The following is a 15,789-nucleotide window of genomic DNA, read 5'->3' on the forward strand; positions in this document are numbered from 1 at the left end:
TAGGCTGGGGCACAGGTGTTTATACCTGCCCCCACGCACTGGCACCGTCTTTGTCCACCCTGGACACACTGTCTGGAGGTGTCGTGTTGGGTCTGGGGTCGGCTTTTGGTGTGGTGGCAGTGAGTTGTTTCCTCTGCCCCCACCTGTGCGGTGCCGTTGCCCCTCCTTTCCCACATTGTTGGATCTGCCCACCTCTGGTCTATTTGCGGGCCGGGCACGTATGGGCAGTGCCTTTGCACAGGACTGGGGTGGGGCACAGTTGGCGATCTGATAGCTCATCGTGTTGAATGTCACGTGCCGGGTACCTTGCCTATGCCGATGCATCTTTACGTGGGGTGGGCCCCCATTTGTGGGGGTGGACCATCTTGCCCTCAAGCAGTAGGCCAAAGGAACATGCTTGTCTGGGGGACCTACCTGTGTGACCCGAGGGGGCTGCCTGCTTACTTCTGCCCTTCAACAGGGGGTGGTGCATCAGGCAGACACTCAGGGCCTACGGGCGGTGGTCAGATGGGGCCATGTGCTGCCTGTGTCCTCCTGCGGTGAGGTGGTGCATTGAGTGCTGCTCGGGTTCCGAGGCCTCCTGGTGTTGCTGGCAAAGCACTTTCCTGGTGGGCCTGCTTGTACGCTCAGAGGGGGCAGCGTTCCTTGTGGCGGTCTGTGCAAGCTTGCTGCCTTGCTCGTGGTATATAGTTTGGTTAGCTTGTCGCTGGGTGCAGAACAGGTATGATGCCCTGGTTCCTGACATGATCGCCACCTATGTGCTGGTCTGCGGTAGGGAGCTGCTTCTTCCATGTCAGGGATCTAGTCCTGTAGCGTGGTATCTCAGCCAGCTGGTGATGCGAGTTTCTCTTTCAGCAATTATTCCTTTGGGCAGGTCTTGCAATAGCAACACAAGAGCTGGTGTGTTTGTAACCTTTTAAAAACAGCAAATTAACACTGCCACAGCACGTTGAAGTCACTATTCAGACCATTATGGAGGTCAGAAATCTCTATGCAATGAGCAAAGTGCAGAGTTGTTAGGCCGCTGCGGAGCCAGCCTCGCGGTGCAGGTTGCGCTTGCTGGGCGTGACATCTTCCCCGACCTCCTTTTCCCCCCGCCCGCCTTTGGAGGCATTGTGTTTACACGGACATAGGTCCATGTCCAGCCCTTCACTCTCCAGTCTGGTGGGTCATTAGTGTAATTTGGAGTGCGGGGTCAATTGAGCAGCATGGTGGGTGCACACCCCTGTGTTTTTTAATGAGTGGATGTGGGCATGACAGTTGAGTTTCAGACCGATAGTCTCGTTGAGGGTACGTTGCCTACATTTCAGTGCGTTCCACAGGGTCGGGGGTTGACCGTGCAGGCCTGGAAGTGCCTCAAAAGCAGGGCCCGCAGAGAGCAGAAGACAGGCATGGTAATTGAGTCACCTCGTTGAAGCCGGTATTGTGGTTCTACCTGGGCAGGCCTGTGACTGGTCTCAACTTTAGTAACCAGCGTAGAGGGCTCAGGGTTCGTGTCCCAGTTAGGGCCATATAATTTTGTTCCTTGGGTTGAATTGGGCACAGTTTGAGTTTCGGTTTTGATGAAGGCAGACCATTCAGTGATAAAGGACTATACTTGTTTCCTTTAGCATGACCCCCATGCTTTGCTTTAGGTATTATCATGATGCAATTGTTTTGACGGTCTAGAATGGTATTTAAATGAGGTGTTGGAAGGTTTGTATCATTGCTGATTATTAGCGTGCTTGGTACCAAACGTTCCTGCGTCCACCTGTGGGTTGGCATTTAAGTGTTATTTTCTTAATAAGCATCTTTAGATCACCTTATGAGTTCTGTCATAACAGTAGTGTTCCAGATTTATGAGAGTGCAACAGCTGCGAGAAAGCGGCCGATCTCAGTCTCTGGGTCACACATTAATAGGAAGAATCAGTGCACTTATGTCACCTTCGATGTCGGGTGCAAAGATTTAGGGGGAATGCTGCTTCTTTAGGAAGGTTGGGGAGGTTTGAGAGCATTATATGTCTGATGGTTTACATTTGCACGGGGAAGGACATTGGATCGTATCACCCCTCTCATGTTCAAGCGCGGTGACAATTAAAAATTCGCCTCAGGTTTTAAGTGTTGCAGCCAGGGGCTATGTTCAGTGGTGCTGATGTGTGTCCCTTGTATTGCCGCCCCCCTCCCCTCCAATTTCCACCAGGCCTCTGAAAACGACAGACCCTTGCGGGAAACATATAACTAATGTCACCAGAGCAGTTGGGGCTGGTGTCGCAAGGTGCAGTGCAAGGGCTGGTCAGCCCAATGATGAAATTAAGACAAACTTTGAAATTATTAATTTTAAAGAAACAATGGCTTATGATTTCTCTGCTTAAGATGGTTCCCCCAAAACTCGTTGAATATTGTATAGTTCCAAATGTATTCATCCAAACAAGAAAAGTTGGATATTAGGAATTTGGAATATTTAATAAGATTTTAATGATATTTATTCACCAAGATTGATCCGTCCATATAATGATTTCCACTGGCGTGGAGTGGACATGCTTCTTTGCGGATGGTTCATGGGAGTGCATAGGGTGGATGCCTTTTAATGGGGATGCAAGTGACCTATGCAACAAAACCATATTTGGGGCTTAGTTATCTTATGCAACAAACAGGCATTGCCAGAGCCAATGGTACTGGCGAGTAGAGGTAAGGTTAATTTTGTAGGGTATAACTGGACAATATTCTTACAGCATAGTCATAAGTTGTTGCTTATGTACCTTGTGCAACTAACAACCATTGACAACGTCAATAGTCCTAAATTGCTGTAGGTGTTAGGTTACGTGTTGAGTAACTATATGGATACAAAGGCAGAACTATGCAGCAGTCAAGGCCAAGCAAAATGTGTAGGCTAAAATGTTTTAATCCAATGCCGAAGAGAGAGCCTCAAGTGTTAGGGCTAGACTCATCAGGCCTCCTGGTAACCCGACAAAGTACTTTTGAATGTGCGGATAGCACATTAGAAAAGGGTACATGCTAAATGCTCCGTAAGGTCACTTTGTGCCAGTCTAATAGATGAACAAGCTTGCTTATTCAGTACTTTGTTCAGTTAGAAGGAATGATTTGTCTAATTCAGATATGCCCCCTGACAATTATTCTTCAACTTGGATTCTGTTCAAGTCCAGCTTGTCTAAGTGGGTGGGGCCGAGTTACTCAAGAGCTGTTATGTAGTATTGACAGTCGGATGGCACGTGGAGTAAGGGATGTTTGGCCTGCTCGAGTGGGAAGGTGATTTCTTCGCGGACTTAGCCTTGCATCCTACCCTGCATGTGGTTTAACTGACTAAGGTGATGCAATGGAATCGTTGCAGGCATGCACCGAGAGATGGTTTTTTAGATACTATGCAACACCATAAACTTAACTGGGTTGATTAATCAGGCCAAGGAGTGGCTGCATGACACTCGGGTGCTGGAGATGGGCTGGTTGTTGGAATACCTTTCTAGATGATTGTTGCAAGCTCACACGTTTTGTTGTTCCACTGGCTGATGGCAATATCTTTAATAAAACAGCTGGATGGACTTGTTCCTTAATGTAGATTACAGAGCAACATCACGGTGGCTAGGTGGGCCCAGCGCGAAAGGCTTAAAGAGTTCTCACAGTCTGGGTCAGGTTTTGTGATCAGGACAGGTGGAAGGACTGGTTCCAGCCCTTTACTTGAATCTCAAGTAACACCAGGGTTGAGTTATATTAAGGAGCGTCAAAGTTAACATCTCCTTTTCTCGCATAGGCAAAAGGGCTGCAGAGGATGGGAAAAGTGGTGCTGAACCTATCTGTGGTGGGTCAATTCAGTTAAATTCATGGGGGCATTATGAGGCTTGTGAAATTGGTGCCCAGGAAACCCAGAGGGATCATGGGTGATTAGTTGGCAGTAGGTCCACAACAATCCATCAGTCTGCCTCTAGCACGAGAATTAACTGGGCTGCATCGATGACCTGCAGCTCTGATACAAAGTCTTTTTTTCCCCCTGGTGTCAGTTACCCTGTTCTAGTCAAGGGTTCAAGTCCCAGAAGTATGGGAAAAGGCACCTTTCATTGATCACCTGACTTCAGCCCATTCACCCAAATTCCATGCGCAGGCGTGAGATACAATTTCACCTGTCTGTTGTGTTACAGCTGGCTGTTCTTTTGGGGGCTCCATAACAGGGTGTATCACATTGGCCTAGAAGGCAAAAGTCCCTTTAGGCATAGTAGAGGCACATGAGTCCTCCTATTTCCACTGTTCCAGGTTCCCATAATGGCGCCATATGGTTTCATGCTTAAAATCTGGAGGTTTCTTAGGCAATTGCCACAAGTTTAAGCTTCAATTGGCTAGAATCAGAGATCTGAAGGGCCATTTTCTGCAGCAGGTACCCCATAAAATTAGTTAAAACAATAAGTCTGGTTCTTCAAAGGCAGGTATTAGTCCCCCCACCCACCCCATGATCAACCAGACTCCAAATAATGGAATACAAAATTTACTTTCAACAGGCCTGGGCAAACAAATATAATGCATTTAGTCGCAGCTTCAGCCAGCTGATATCATTGAGAGTTTCGGAGGCTGAGGGTTTGTACCTCCATGCAATATGTTCCCAGTTCAGGAGCAGGGGGAAGCAGATTTTGGGGCAGGTTTAGCAAACCTCAAATGTGTATCAGTGGGTTAAATGTATGTCTATCTCTGGTCTTGTGGCTGTGTAGAACCATTCTCATTTGGCACGCTGCCTGTATCTTGTGTCCTTCGGCCGCCCCACCTCTGAAACATTTGAGGTATGTCCATGGTAAATGTTGTGCTTATTAACGTTCTAATGACCAAAGCGGTTTGTTGTATCTTTTCAAGGGGAAGAGATATAAGTTGGGTACCTAATCGCTTACAACGTAGCACATAAGGTGGGCGGTGTAAACTTCGGTGGTGTAAATAATGTCGAGGGGTAACCAGGAGATTCCCCCATTAATGCAGCAACTGCTCACATTGCTAGCAGTTAAGCAGCCTGGGAAGTCTGGGGGCAAACACCACAGATTAAACTGAACAGGCAAAGGTCCTGTGAGAAAGGAGAGATACATGGCAAGTACATGAGGACAATCTCTTGCTTTAAGTCACATATTTCTAAGATCATTGGATAGTTGAGCCTTTACACATCATAGTAGGATAGTCATCAGCGTGGAGGAGGCTATTGGGTATGTCTTGCTAGAACATTGACACACACTTCATACGAACTGGAGCCTCTATAAAGGAGAAAGCCTGAAAACACGGACTGGGGTACATTTGGCTAAAAAAACATCTTCACCAAGCTGCAGTGGGTCATGTTTTGCCAGATGTCTTTGAGTGACATGCAAGTGCATTAGGGAGGTGTATTAAGTAACAAGGTTAATTGCAGTGAGGCAGCGGGGTCCCAGCGGACCCACAATAGGTGGGCTGTGGCAAAACATGAAACTGTGAATCTTAAATTCCAGCATTTTCATTGGATTAATAATACGCAAGACTCTCTGGCTATGCAGGGTAAAACAGTGCCAACATGAATTACATGGCGACTAGAAGGTAAGCCGAACTCTCCTTTGATTTTGTGCAAAGCCAATCAATTCCAGGAATAACAAAGTGAACTGGTCTACTGCTGGATTAAGCACCAAGGGTCACAGCTGGTTAGCAGGTAGTGTGTATTTGTGATTGGACTGCAGTTAAGCAAGCTGGGTGGGCTGCCCAAGTTGTCACTCCAAAAAGGGTGTGGTTACTGCAATAGTGTGCACTATTCAAACATTTCTTCAAAGCAGATTTGACACCAGTAATGAGTTTGCCATGGTCTAGCAAGTAAAAAGGTCTGTGCAGATGTCTGGTCAAATTCATCAAAGTATGTGAACCCTTGAACCGAGGGCATGTTACAGGTTGCTTCAGTTAAGCAAAACATTCCCTGCCCTGTTAGCCTCAGTAGCTAGGCTGGTTGTGGGAGCTGTGATCTAATAAGTGTGCAGCTGTTTCAAAAGTTGGGGAAACAAGGTGTTAAAGCACAAAAAGGCTACAATGTATTAAGAACATTTGGTATGTTCATTATACAAGAAAAGGCAGGTATCTGTACTTATCGCCCCCCCCCGTCCCCACTCACATGTCTGCTCCATGATACACATTAGCAGAAGTCAGGAGGTGCAAGACTTGCGCTGTGAGGGGACATCAACATGATGTCACAGCAGCTAAATATCGCAATCAGAAGGTGAGGGGCTGACATGCAATATGGTCATGTGATGAAGCAGAATACGGGGGACAGGCACAATGCTATATGAGTTATCATTGTCCATACATGGGCAGAAGGGTACAGTGCCAGGAAACCGCAAATAGTGGGTTTTTAAAAAAGGGGTTGCGTAAGTGTGCCATCCCAAAAAAGTGTGCTGCGACTCCAATGAGGGGGAGAAAGAAGGGTGTGGGCATTTATGCTGACAGTTGCTAGAACATAGCGTGCATTCAATTTTGGAAGGAGCAGGTATATTCCACTGTGGGTGCTGTACACGGTTGTCAGTTTGAAACCCCATCTTTGTTAATAATCAAGGACGTGGGTGCTCAAGGGCTTAGTCAACCCTAAATGTATGTATCCTTGTATGTTACAAATATGCCATTGGCCTGTGAAGCGAACTCCAAGATATTTTCTAGCGTATTCTTAAATCAGTGAGGGGTATTGCACGACCTGGCAACACCTAACAAGCAGGCCCTTACTGGCACAGTGCACCATAGGGATTTCTCTATAAACTGTGGTTAAAGAAGAGAGCAGTTTCAATTCCGGGCAGGCCATCGCACATGCCTTTGGATGGGTAACTAACTGTGGTTAAAACAAAGAACAGTAGTTCTCAATGTATGTGGAGGCCATCAGACTTGCCTATGATGGGGCAGATAAGCCATGCACAAGCCCACCAAGCAGGAGGGCTTGATTTAACTTTAATGCAAAATCAAATAAAATAAGAAGGGCTTGGTAAATAAGGCATGGTCTCTTGAGTGGATACGCCACAAGGTTTCCCCGATAGGGACGGGGAACACCTGCAGAAGTAGATGGGAATTGTCCAGCTAGAAGGACTGGCAACCTGTCAGAGGTAGATGGGAAGTGTCCAGCTAGAAAGACTGGTAACCACACGTTGCAAGAGGATATGGAAACTGCCATGGTGGGGTGGGGGCCCTGGATATGATGGTGACCAAATCCAGGGATGTGGCAGACGTACAGGGTGATCCGGAGGCTGATTGGTACAAGGGGTACCCTTCAGGAGCACAACAAGGGTGCATTATGTCAAAATCCCAGGAGTCTTTACGGCAGGACCCTGGTTGAGAACGACGGTGCCCCGCTAGTCCCTCAGGTGGCTGTAAGCCTGAGCAACTGTGGCTTGCCTTGTTATGCTTCACCCTTTAAAAGGGCATGATTAAAAGTTATGGACTGGTGGTCCATTATATGTAAGGGGGATAACCCCCACAAAAATGCACCAATTGGATTGGCCACGGTGCAGTTGGCTCATCAGATGGGCAGGGGAGCTTAGGTGAGTCACCGCTGTCTGCCCTTGGATCGCCCGTAAGTTAGCCCACCAAGTTGGCATACACCTTGTATGTAAAAAACCTGCGGCAAACGTTTCCCAACAAAAACTTGTGTGGACTGTATTATTTTGCACAGCGCGACTATCACTGCCAAGTGGGGGGTTGCCGATATCAGCACTATGCGGCTGCCCGCAGCGCACGCAGTGGGCCCCTTAAGAGGGCAGCCCCCTTAGTGCCGCTTCAGGCACCTCCCAACGTCTTGCCACTGGGACCCCCTCCTCTGGGAGTCCCCCCCTCGGGTCTGGCACCTCTTCGGTGTAATTTCTGGTGCGTGGTGGGCTGGGGAACAGGTATTTATACCTGCCCCCACCCACTGGCCACCCTCTTTTTTTCCCCCACTGGACAAGGTGTCACCCTCTCAACCGTTTACCCTGGGCTGAGGGCTGGGCTAATGAATTGAATATATTAATGTATTCATTTGTGTTGCAGGCGGAGTTACAGGGAGATCCTGAGGCTGATTGGTACGAGGGGTACCCTTTCAGGAGCACAATAAGGGTGCATTGTGCCAAAATCCAAAGAGTCTTTACGGCAGGATCCTGATTGATAATGACGGTGCCCGGTTAGTCCCTCAGGCGGTTGTAAGCCTGAGCAACCGGGGATTTCCTGGTTACGCTCCGCCCCTAAAAGAGCGTGAGTAATAGTTATGGACTGGAGGTCCATGATATGTAAGGGGGATATCTGTTGCCGAAGCCACTAACCTGTAGTCCGGCACAGGGCTCAATCCACAGGAGCGACGGTAAATTCCCCACACTCCCCAAGACAGGTCACGGATGCAGGAGTCAAAATCACCCACACCCATAAACTGACCGGAGATGTGGGGATTGAAAGTCAAGGTGAGACCACTTCTTAATCCCCCAGCCAATTCCCTCAGGATAGACCAGATAACAGGAGGGGTGGTAACCCACAGAAAGACAATAATGGACAAGTATAAAAAACTTCTCCCCCACTCTCACATAATAACACCAAAAATACTTGCTCTAAATAAATAAAAGTATACCTTACCGGCTGGACATCTCTAGAAGCCTTGTAAGGAATCCTCACAATGTTCAGTAAATGCAGGTAAATGCTCCTTTACTCGCACCAGTAGCAGGCTTCACCAACGTAAAAAAGAATTGAAGAAATAATAAGGGGACGATAGCTATAGAATCTGTCCAAGACTCCGAACAGATTCCTACACAATGAGCTGTTTCAGGAACTGACCGTGTGTCACAGCGTATAAGAAAAAGAAGTATCAAGAAAAATAGTCAAAAACGCGCTCCTCGCGTTTAACTAAACATAATCAGTCATACACGCATTGCACGGTAAAATAGCAACATTGTATCCAGTACTCGTCATGGATTGTGAACAAACGCGGCCGCATATTTCAGAAATCAGAACTCGGCCTCTCGTCAATTTCAACAGGAAGGCGAGCGTCAGGGATGAACGGAAGGGAATAGGAAAAGTCAAAAGTCAGCGGGGATATAGAACGTGGTCGTGTGATTCTCAAAGTGAATGCGGCCGCGAATCAGGAATTCTTTATAGTCCGGATATTTTCTCACTCAGGGCAGCAGCAGGTATTGCTCAGAAGGGAAGGAGAACGCTGGAAAATCACCAACGCGGAGGCTAGCGAAACGCTAGGAATGAAGGGAAAGGGCGTGGATGCAGGTCCAAGAACCGAAAGCCAAGCAACGGCTTCTTCGGTCGGTTTGCATTTTAAAGGAAGGGAGTGTCAACAAACTCCACCTCTTGCAGAGAGGTGCGGACTTGCTACAAAGTGTTCATATTTCTAAAGAGCAAACACTTGAGCTATCCCTGGTCTCCAATGGACCGTGCATGAAGCTTGAGGTCTAACAGTTCTCCCACCCAAAGGCCTATTTACAGGACAAGGTTTTGAGGGATATAGGGCATGGAACCTACGGACTAAAACAGGGGCATGTACATTTTCTGCAGGTTCCCATGATCTATCTTCCAGACCGTATCCAACCCAATTTAAATACTCCAGCTTGCCCCTGTATCTACGTGAATCTACGATCCTTTTTACTTCATATTCTGTTTCACCACCCACCAGGACATGAAGAGGAGGGTTTTTATGGTCGGGTGAGGGTACATACACCTTAAGTAATGAAGCATGAAATACTGGATGGATACGCATTTCTGCAGGTAACTCTAGTTTCAGTGTAATGGGAGTAATAACCTTGGTAATGGTATAGGGCCCTATGGAACGGGGTTGTAACTTGCGGGGTCCCTCCAGTCTTAGATTCTTGGTTGCTAACCAGACCTTGTCACCTACTTTATATACTGGGGTAGGACGGCGATGTTTATCAGATTGTTTCTTCATCACTTCTTTAGCCTTCTGTAGTTCATGTTTCGCTGTTTCCCAAATGTTTGAAAGGATAGCATGTTGAGTTTGGACTGCAGGAATGTTCACTAAGTGGAGAGGCAAGGGAAAGGGTAGGAATTTGGGGTGATGAGCATTAGCAAAGAAAAAGGGAGACACCCCAGTGGATGAGTGGGTGGTGTTATTGTAAGCGAACTCCGCTATCGGCAAGGCATGTACCCAATCAGAAGTAATGGTTGACAATAAACAGCGTAAGTATTGCTCCAGTGTCTGGTTGGTTCTTTCAGTTTGTCCATCTGTTTGTGGATGGTACGCAGTGGACAGTCTATGGTCTATTCCCAAGGTGGTACACAGACCTTGCCAGAAACGTGAAATGAATTGGGCCCCTCTATCGGTTATTATTACAGAGGGAATGCCATGCAATCAAATTATTTGCTCAATAAACACCTGTGCCAATTCTTTGGATGAAGGTAATTTCTTCAGTGGAATAAAGTGTGTCATCTTAGTGAACAAATTGACTACCACTAATATGGTAGAGTAGCCTTGCGTTCTAGGGAGATCTGTAATGAAGTCCATACTGACTGAATGCCAAGGAACCGAAGGAATAGCTGTAGGTTGAAGTAATCCCGCAGGAGCTATGTGTAAAGACTTCTGTCTAGCACAGACAGGACATGACAAGACATAGGCCAGGATATCTTTATTCATGCCTTTCCACCAGAACCATCGTTTACAGGTTTGTACCGTTTTTTCTCCACCAGGGTGACCGACTAATGAGGTGTTGTGGCACCATCTAACTATCTGTTGTTGTAGATCCACTAGAGGCACGTAAAGTCTATTGTTGTGATAATACAACCCGTCCTTTATGGTATGTTGAGGTTTTTTCATCCACTCAAGGGGAGGAATAGCAGAACAAGCGGTTGTTAACTGGGTAAAAAAGGGAGGTGGTTTGGCACCCACGTCTCCTAATCCTATGATTTTATGACAAGGGATGACTGGAGGATACTTATTTAATTGTATTCTTTTTTCCGACCCCAGCCTGGACAATGCATCTGCTTTCCCTTGTTGGGGTCCTGGGCGATATGTAATGACAAAATCAAATTCGCTAAAGAACAAGACCCATCTCATCTGTCGAGGTGTTAATGCCTTTGCAGATTTGAAGACTTGCAGATTCCGATGGTCCGTGTAGATGGTGATGGTGTGAGGGGACCCCAAGAGATAATGCTCCATTCATGGAAGGCAAGTTTTATTGCTAAAAGCTCCCGTTCCCCAATGGTGTAGTTTTGTTCAGCCGGTAGAAGTGTTTTAGAAAAGTAAGCTACAGGGTGTAAACAGCCAGCAGCAGGATTACGTTGGGACAAAACTCCCCCTACTGCATATTGGGAGGCATCCGCCTCCACATAATAAGGATGTGTGTTGTCTGCATGATGAATGATGGGTGATGTGGTGAACCTTTCTTTGAGTTGTGAGAAGACCTGCTCTGCTTCAGGAGACCAAACAAGGCAACTCCCTTGCGGAGCAGTCGAGTAATGGGAGCGATTAGATCTGAGAAATGGTCAATAAATCGCCTATAAAAAGTTGCGAACCCTATAAAAGATTGCACCTCTTTTACATTACTAGGACTGGGCCACTTGACCAGGGCATCGATCTTTTTGGGATCCATATGGATACCCTTGGGTGAGATGACGAATCCTAAGAACTCCACTTTATTAGTGTGGAAGGTACTTTTGTCCAGTTTAGCGAATAGCTGATTGTCCTTCAGTCTTTGTAATATTTTTCTAACATGCTCTTGTTCTGATTTTGAGAAGATTAAAATATCGTCGATATAGACGATCACAAATAGGTCAAGATATTCACGTAAAATGTAATTGATAAAAAATTCGAATGCCGCAGGGGCATTGCAGAGACCGAATGGCATGACGCAGTATTCGAAGAATCCAAATTTAGTTCGGAATGCAGCCTCCCATTCCTCTCCTTCCTTTATTCTTATCAGATGGTAGGCCCCTCTGAGATCTAATTTAGTGAATATCTTGGCCCCATGCACTTGGTCTAAGAGGACTGAGATAAGTGGGAGGGGAACTTATTCTTAATAGTGACCTTATTCAAGGCACGATAATCTAGACACGCTCTTAACCCACCTTCACGTTTAGGAATGAAGAAGATGGGAGATGACACAGGGGAGGTAGAATGTCTGATGGACCCCTTTTCTAGCATTTCAGTAATATACTTTTGTAAGTATTCAGTTTCAGGTTCGGTCAGGGCATATATACGCGGCTCACAGGCAGTTCTGCCCCAGGGATTAAGTCAATTCAGCAATCATAACTTCTATGAGGAGGTAAAGCAGTAGCTTTCACTTCATCAAATACTTCTCTATAGTCTTTATAAAGGTGAGGAAGAGTCTCCCCTACAGTGTCCATCGCACAACATAACGAGGTTCCCCATTCCTTGGCTTCACCATAGCAGTGCAACAAACAGTAAGGGGATTTCAAAGTGACCTTGCGGGAATTCCAATCTATATGAGGGTTGTGAACCTGCAACCAGGGGACTCCAAGGATAGCTCCGAAATCAAATCAAAAACAAGTGTTTCAGAATGTCCGTTGCTACATACCATGGTTAATGCTGGAGTGTGATAGGTTATCAACCCTGAGGACAACTCTGTCCCATCTACCACCCTTACCGGTTCTGGTTTTGCTTTGGGCAAAAAGGGGATTCCTAAGGTATGAGCAAGATGAATGTCTAGAAAATTTCCAGTAGCCCAGGAATCAAGAAGTATGGGCAATGCTTTTCTACGTTGAGTAGAGACAATTATAGTGACTGCTAGCGTGAAATCTCGTGCCACTGGTGCCAATACACTGGCTAGATTTGGAGAGACCTGAAGAGTCCAACCACTTGAAGAATCGGTCTCAGTTTTCTTCAAGTTTTCTAGTTTTCTGACAAGGAAGTATAACATTGACTCCCAGCAGCTGTCTTGGGGGTGGTGGTAGATTTGACGGGACAACCTCTCGCATAATGTCCTCCTTTGCCACAATAAAGGCAAAGATTGTTCTTTCTACGTTTATCCTTTTCCTCAGGAGACAAAGGTGATCTCATACCTCCTATTTGCATAGGTTCACTAGTATCTCTGGTTTCCCTACTTTCTTTCTCATCTCCTCTGACTACTAGAAAACGGGCCAAGTTACCACAAGATTTTTCTCCTTTTCGCACACTTAATCTGTGATTTAATTTCACAACAAGATCAATGAAAGTGTGACATTCTTCGGGTGGATCTACTATTTGAGAAAGGAGATCCTTGAGGTCATCATTTAATCCCCGATAAAACAAGGATGTCCTCTTCTCCTCTGGCCATTGTGTCTCTACTACAAATCTGTTGAATTCACTGAGGTATGTAAGAAGGTCTTTGGACCCTTGTCTTAAATTCAACAGCTCATTATCACTGGCCTGAACATAAGTATGTGTAGCATACAGGCTTCGCAACTTTTCTGTGAACATGACAAAATCATATAGGAGGGGGTCATTATTTTCGACCAAAGTAACTGCCCATCTGGCCACATTGCCCCCTAAATAAGAAATCACAAAAGTTACCTTTGCTGCGTCATCAGGAAAAGAAGAAGCCTTACACAAAAAATGTAAATGACACTGATTTATGAACACCCTATACTTCGCACTATCCTTATGAAATCTTCAAGGCACCGCCAAAGGAACAGGGTTATGTGTGTGTGTACCAATAGATACATGAACTGCTTGAGGATTTTCGGCGCTCGTATGTGCAGGACTTATGGTAGAAGAGGGGGTGGAAGAGGGAGCTGTGAAACGAGCGGGCTGTATAGAAGTGCGCTTGTTCTTTTGCATTGTGTCGCTTTCACTGGTATTAGGAGCAGGTTGGAGTCTGACTTGAACCAATTCTGTATGGAGCCGCTGATTTTCTGCTCTAAGTCTCCCTACCTCACTTTGGAGATCTATTATAGCTGCTGCCAGCTCTTCTACAGAGGGGCTCTGGAGAGGGGTCTCCATTGAGGAGCAAGCCCCTTCCATATTCATCGTCGCCCGGGTGGACTTAAGTCATGGGCTTGGCTTTCTGTTGCCGAAGCCACTAACCTGTAGTCCGGCTCAGGGCTCAATCCACAGGAGCGACGATAAATTCCCCACACTCCCCAAGACAGGTCACGGGTGCAGGAGTCAAAATCACCCACACCCATAAACTGACCTCCGGAGATGTGGGGATTGGAAGCCAAGGTGAGACCACTTCTTAATTCCCCAGCTGATTCCCTCAGGAATCAACCAGATAAAAGGGGGATGGTAACCTACAGAAAGACAATAATGGACAAGTATAAAAAAACTTCTCCCCCACTCTCACATAATAACACCAAAAATACGAGGTAGACTGAGTGCTTGCTCTAAAGAAATAAAAGTATTTCTTACCGGCTGGACATCTCTAGAAGACTTGTAAGGAATCCACACAATGTTCAGTAAGTGCAGGTAAATGCTCCTTTACTCGCACCAGTAGCAGGCTCCACCAACGTAAAAAAGAATTGAAGAAATAATAAGGGGATGATAGCTATAGAATCTGTCCAAGACTCCTAACAGATGAGCTGTTTCAGGAACTGACCGTGTGTCACAGCATATAAGAAAAAGGAAGTATCGAGAAAAATAGCCAAAAACGCGCTCCTCGCGTTTAACTAAACAAAATCAGTCATACATACATTGCGCGATAAAATAGCAACATTGTATCCAGTACTCGTCATGGATTGTGAACAAAAGCGGCCGCGTATTTCAGAAATCAGAACGTGGCCGCTCGTCAATTTCACCAGGAAGGCGAGCGTCAGGGATGAATGGAAGGGAATAGGAAAAGTCAAAAGTCAGCGGGGAATATAGAACGCAGCCGCCTGATTCTCAAAGTGAATGCGGCAGCGAATCAGGAATTCTTTATAGTCCGGATATTTTCTCACTCAGGGCAGTAGCAGGTATTGCTCAGAAGTGAAGGAGAACGCTGGAAAATCACCAACGCGGAGGCTAGCGAAACGCTAGGAATGAAGGGAAAGGGCGTGCATGCAGGTCAAGAACCGAAAGCCAAACAACGGCTTCTTGGGTCGGTTTGCATTTTAAAGGAAGGGAGTGTCCACAAACTCCACCTCTTGCAGAGAGTTTAGGGACTTGCTACAAAGTGTTCATATTTCTGAAGAGCAAGCACTTGAGCTTCCCCTGGGCTCCAATGGACCGTGCATGAAGCTTGAGGTCTAACAATAACCCCCACAAAAATGGTAGCACCGATTGGATTGGCCACGATGCAACTGGCTTATCAGCTGGGCAGGGCAGCTTAGGTGAGTCACCGCTGCCTGCCCTTGGATCGCCCACAATTTAACCCACCAAATTGGCATACTCCTTGTATGTAATAAACCTGCAGCAAACTTTTCCCAACAAAAGTTTGTGTGGACTGTATTATTTTGTGCAGCGCGACTATCACTGCTATGAGGGGGTTGCCGATATCGGCACTATGTTTCTCTCCCACAGCTTGTCCATGTGTGCCTCAGAGGTCTTTTGTGTCACTGGCTCAAACACCCGTCACCCACTGTGTCACTCTCACAATGTCTCTGTCTGTGTCTATGTCAGAGCCTGTCTATGCGTGTTCCTCTCTCTCAGTGTGTTCATTTGTTATATCCTGGTGTTCCTCTTTCAGTGTGTCCCTCGGAGTCTGGCTCCTGCAGTTGGGGGGTGGAGGGGATGGAGCAACAGCAAAGCTCTAGATCCTCTAGCAGGTGCCTTCTCGGGGCTCAAGGGGCTGCTGACATGGGAAACCTGCCACCTCTGGGTCCTGGTGCATTGCACCGACTGCACCACTAGTAGCTACGCCCACCTGCCTGAGAGAAACTATGAACCTCTGCACTTATTATTATTATTTTACAAATCCAGCTCGATTATGCTACGTT

The 15,789-nt window shown here is 46.5% G+C and overlaps 1 protein-coding gene across 7 annotated transcripts in view; it reads right to left on the reverse strand.

Moving 5' to 3' along the window:
- Positions 1-15,789, reverse strand: part of LOC146775982 (uncharacterized) — a 438,400-nt gene that overhangs the window by 378,035 nt on the left and 44,576 nt on the right. The window contains exon 1 of one of the 7 annotated variants that reach the window (XR_014972054.1): positions 14,285-14,949. The exons of 5 other annotated variants lie outside the window; for them this stretch is intronic. The gene's annotated coding sequence lies outside the window, so the exon portion shown is untranslated. Of the gene's footprint in view, positions 1-8,553; positions 8,690-14,284; positions 14,950-15,789 lie in introns of those variants that run through there. One more of the 7 variants, XR_014972055.1, reaches the window with a different exon arrangement.

The sequence above is a fragment of the Triturus cristatus genome, chromosome 12 (assembly GCF_964204655.1).
Source record: "Triturus cristatus chromosome 12, aTriCri1.1, whole genome shotgun sequence".
Classification (NCBI taxonomy): Eukaryota; Metazoa; Chordata; class Amphibia; order Caudata; family Salamandridae; genus Triturus; species Triturus cristatus.